The sequence below is a fragment of the Galeopterus variegatus genome, unplaced genomic scaffold (genome assembly GCF_000696425.1).
Source record: "Galeopterus variegatus unplaced genomic scaffold, G_variegatus-3.0.2 Scaffold2559, whole genome shotgun sequence".
Taxonomy (NCBI): Eukaryota; Metazoa; Chordata; class Mammalia; order Dermoptera; family Cynocephalidae; genus Galeopterus; species Galeopterus variegatus.
The window spans coordinates 25001-30153 of record NW_007728670.1 but is presented as its reverse complement, the minus strand read 5'-3'; positions in this window follow the sequence as shown (position 1 = coordinate 30153).

Genomic DNA, 5153 nt, shown 5'->3' with positions numbered 1-5153 from the left:
GGGGGGGGGGGGGGGGGGAAAAGCTCCGGGGGGGGGGGGGGGGAGCACCAGGATAAGTGGTAGGGGTAGGCCTTTCATTCATTCATTCATTCACTCATTCATTCCTACTTCAATAAATATTCAGTATTTTTAATTGCAAAGTACTGTGCTAGACACTCCATGACACAAAAAAACGCTGAGGGGAAAAGGAAAAGGTATATTCAGGATTTGTTAACAATAATAATAGCTAGAATGTAATGGGCCATGTATTAGTCTCCTGTGGCTGCTATAACAAATTACTACAAACTCGATGGCTTAAAACAACAGATATTTATTGTCTCATAGTTTTGGAGGCCAGAAGTCTAATATCAAGGTGTTGGCAAGGCCGTATTCTCTGGAGGCCTAGGAGAGAAGCCTTTCTTCGCCTCTTGCAGCTTCTGGTGGCTGTTGGCATCCCTTGGTTTGTGGCTGCCTCACTCCAGTCTCTGCCTCCATCTTCATGTCATCTTCTCTTCTGTCTGTCTGATCTCCCCTATGTGTCTCTTATAATAAGGACACTTGTCATCGGATTTAGGGCCCACCTAGATAATCCCAAATGATCTCTTCATCTCCAGATCCTTAATTACATCTGCTAAGAACCCTTTTTCTAAATAAGATAACGTTCCCAGTTTCCAGGAATTAGGACATGAACATATCTTTTGCGGGGGCCACCACTCAACCTTTCCATGTGCTAAGCATTGTCATAGCATTATATATGCATTAGCTCATCTAATTTACAACAACCCAATGAGATAGGTTATTATTTTGTTCCCCACTGAGAAAATGGAGGCACAGAGCCATCAGGTAACTTGGAACCATTACTTATGATAATTTGACTTGAGTGGAGAGCTTATATTGAGGAATCATGAACGTTAAGTTCAGATAGAAAAGTTAAGATCACATACAGGATACTTTAAATACCTGAATAAAATGTTGTGCCTTATTCTCTGGGTAATGGGTAGCCACCAGGGGTTTTTGAGGAAGAACAGCATATGAGTATATTGAGGTATGGGAATATTAATCAGAAAGCACTATGTGAAATAGATTAGAGGGGGAGGAATGGGAACCCTATTAGGAGATCCTCACATAATTGCTGTGAATGGTGGTGCAGGCCTGGACCAGATATCTGGCCACAGAAATAGAAAGGAATACTTAATAGCTCATCCTTCTTTTCATCCAAACATATGAACCAAACTCTCTTTTCCATTAGACTTAGATCTTCCACCTTCCTAAATTGCATTCCAGGAGACAATTGAGAGATAAAACAATCTCCATTTGTCCCAATTTAGCAGACACTGGTTTTTCCACTAAAGGATTGCACTCAAAACTTGGAGGCACCTGCATGAGCAGAGGCTAGAAACACAATTCCCCATTGTTTTGATTGTGGTCACTTCTAAGGTTAATGGCACTTTGAGGACTGAGCAATGTCCCTCTTGAGGTTAAGAGATGGTCAACTCTGACCTTATGACGGAGTAAACCTTGAAGCCAATGTAAAGCATATATAAAGTCAATATCAAGGGCTCATGGGGAATGGTCTGTAGAGAGAGATACCATGAAGTCAGATCTTTGCTCTCTTCCTCCAGAATCAGCAGCTGGGCAGAGAGAAGAGTCTCCGTTCTCACCTCCCCCTACTCTTCCTGGTGATACAGAAATACTGCTATTGCTGCTGTGGTGCAACCCGAATATTAAACATCTCTTATTCATTTTTATTCTTTTAGGTTATCTGGGAGGATTTGATCAGTAATACCCGATGGGAAAAACATTTCCTGTTGGATAATGGAAGGTTTGAGTGCAAGAGACCCTTGGAGGTACTCTGAATTCTCAGCTCAACCTATTAGTCAGGCTTCAGGAGCCATTAATGCTAGTTAGAATAACAAAATGTTTCCAAAAGCTGTAAAGTATTTATTTTACTCTGACACAGTGTTAGCAGAAACTGAATGCTTATATGCACCTGCAGCTTGATTAATTTTAAGGAGTGCTTTCCTACAAAGACATTTGATTTCATTAAAAATGTTAACATATAAGTGATATCTATTTATTTCAAAATAAAATTTAAAAATGACAGATGTGTGTTAAATAAAAGGTAAAATTAATAAATTTTTAAGTGTGAGTATATATTTTTTTTCTGAGAATATCTTAACTCCATGTACTATCCTCCTTCCAGAGTTAAAAAGTATAAGCTTGTAAGGCCTGGGTAGTCATAGTGTGGTCTGGGGACCATCAGCATTGGCATCACCCAGGGGCTTGTTGGAAATGTAAACTCTAAGGGTCCACTGCAGACCTATTGAGTCAGAATCTGCATTTTGACAAGTTCCCCAGATGATTTGTGTACACGTATGAGAAGCACTAGGCCAACAGACTAATGAGACAGTATTTTCACTAACGTTAGTCCTTCGGAAGACACGTAAATTGTTAAAGAAATTGAAAATAAGGAACAGTAGGATAAAAGCAGTAGGCAGAAAAATTAACTAATTCATCCTACAGAATTATGTGTGAATAGGACCCAATTTTGGAACATATCACAAGGGAATCAGACCTTGGAGGGACCTGTTAAGGAGGTGTCACTCACAAGTAGGCCACCTCCCTCTAGTCCTTATAGTAATTACAAATTAATGAGAAAACCACAGATCCAGAAACTTTTAGAACTGAGATGAAGAATAGAATTTGTAATAGTGCGTATGAGGTCGTGAACCTCAGACTGAGTTTGTTCTCCCCAAATTTGCATACAAAGGTAAAAAATAAACATATATCTGGTATAATTAGGGCCTCCAACTCATAAGCTATGGGGTCTTGAGCAAATTTCCTAACTTCATGGAGTCTCAGTCCATAATCTGTAGAATCTGCCCTTCAGACATCACAGGGTTGTCACAGTGCCCAAGTGAGTGCTCCGTACATGGCATGAGAACCTAGAATGTTATCATGGCAGATTTCAAGAGTGGGCCCAGTTTCATCCAATTAATTGCATCTTGTATGAGATAATATCACAACAGAAGGGTGGTAGCCTGCTTGAAGTAAAAAAAAAAGGTGAGCTAATTATTAAGAATGTGTTTTGTATACTGCCCAGAGAAAACAGGTCCCCTGATTCTCACGTTCCGGCGTAGATAGGGGGCCATGGGTGTTCAATAAATATCTGTGGAATCAATGCATGAATTACTAAGTTGAGAAAGGTAATTTATCAATATTCATCAACAAATATTTACTGAGCACTCCCATGTGCCAGGCTGGCTAGGGATAAAAAGCACACATTGTCCTTTCCCTCGTGGAGTTTATAATATAATCAAATACTCAGTTTAATGTAAAATTGCATCTTTGCTAAGTGCCACAAAAGAGCAGGGCAATGAGCCGGAAGAACTTGTCCTAGAGTGATTTGACCTGGTCAGAGGAGTCAGGGAAGACTTCCTGAGCAAGTGACCCTGGAGCTGAGAGCTGGAGGATGAGCAAGAATTAACGTGGGGAAGAGGGGAGGGAGGAGTATCCCGGGAGAGAGAACAGTGTGGCACAGGCCTTCTGGCAGGAGACAGCATGTGGATTCATGGTGGTCAGAAAGGCCAGTCCTGTTAGGAAGAGTGATGTCATGAGGCTGGTGAGGGCAACAGGGCCAAACCATACCCAGTCCTGTGCACCCAAGTTTGGTTCTTCTCTGAGCACTGGGAGGCCACTGAAGGATCTCAGCTGTGATGATGGTGGCAAAGGAGGATGTGTATTTTGCAATGACCAGATCTGGGTTTTGAAAGATCACTCTGGCAGTAAAATGGAGCATAACTCAGAAGCAGCAGGGCAGAGTGGATGTACAGAGACGGGCAGGATACTTTACAGCCTAGAAGAGACACTGGAAACACTCCCTTCCACAGAAGTTCCAGCTCTTTTGGTCTGGTTGTGTCCTTCCAGGGCAGCCTTCCTTCCGAGAGGCTCTTCTCCGACCCCCCCACCCGTCCCCAGAGGGAGGGAGGGATGGAGGGAGGGACCCACCCGTCCCCAGAGGGAGGGAGGGATGGAGGGAGGGAGGGCTTGTGCAATGAGCTCATCCCTGTAGACAGATAAAATGAACAAACCGAGGATCTGGCTCGCAAATGAGTTGTGAGTCCATGTGAATGAGTTCCCTCCACCCGCCCCCAGAGGGATGGAGGGATTGAAGGAGGGAGGGCTTGTGCAATGAGCTCATCCCTGTAGACAGAGAAAATGAACAAACCGAGGATCTGGCTCGCAAATGAGTTGTGAGTCCATGTGAATGAGTTCCCCTCCCAGGTGAAAGGACAAAAATGTAGTTCTAAATCTGCAAGTTGAGAACTCAGTCCCTGATTCACAGTGATTCCAAATACAGGTGGCTTGAAAGGTCCCACCTGAGAGTATCAATCAGGCAGCTCCATCTCCTTAACTCCAGCTAAGAAGCTGTATCTTACAACCCTTCACTGAAAAGATGTGAAAAGTGAGGCTCAGAGAGGTATAATAAGTCGTCCAAAGCCACACAGTAACCTTTAAGGGCCAGTTCCCTGAATTTTCTGTCATCCTGAAACTCATTACGTGTGTGCTCCTTTCAAAATGCTCTAAATGGTCAGCATCATCTTTATAGACAAGTAATGGAGAGAGTCATAAAAAGATGATTTTAAATTAATTATTTTTCCTTTTAAACACCTGTACTTTGTGCTTTAATTATAATCTCCAGCCCAAGAGTAGAAGGGTTAAAGAAAGGGTGGGCTTTCGGTCTAAACCTTAAGGCTGACCGACTACCTGAGCCTTCCACAATTTCTGGTGTTATGTAACACTGTGCCCAAGAAATTCACAAGTGTTTTCAATGAGCCTTTCTGTATGGGTGTCAGTGCCTTTATTTTTAGATTTAATTTCCAGACATGAGTAAGGAACTTAGATCCAGTTTTCGTCTCCATGAAAAGTGGGTTTCCTTTTGCTACTAGACCTTTTCTGCCATTCTTTAGCTTAACCAACAAATGTAAACAGCTCAGTGACTGTCCCAGGCCGCTCACTGTGCCATTTTACCCTCCGCACTACTCCTGTTTCCCCTTTGCTCCACGTGGGTTTCCTGCTCTGACCATTTCTTTCATATGGTTTCCCTTATGCCTCTGAGACCTTTTGTGCTGTTTCTGGGCTTTATTACTGCATCGTTACTTGTTTATTCTTTG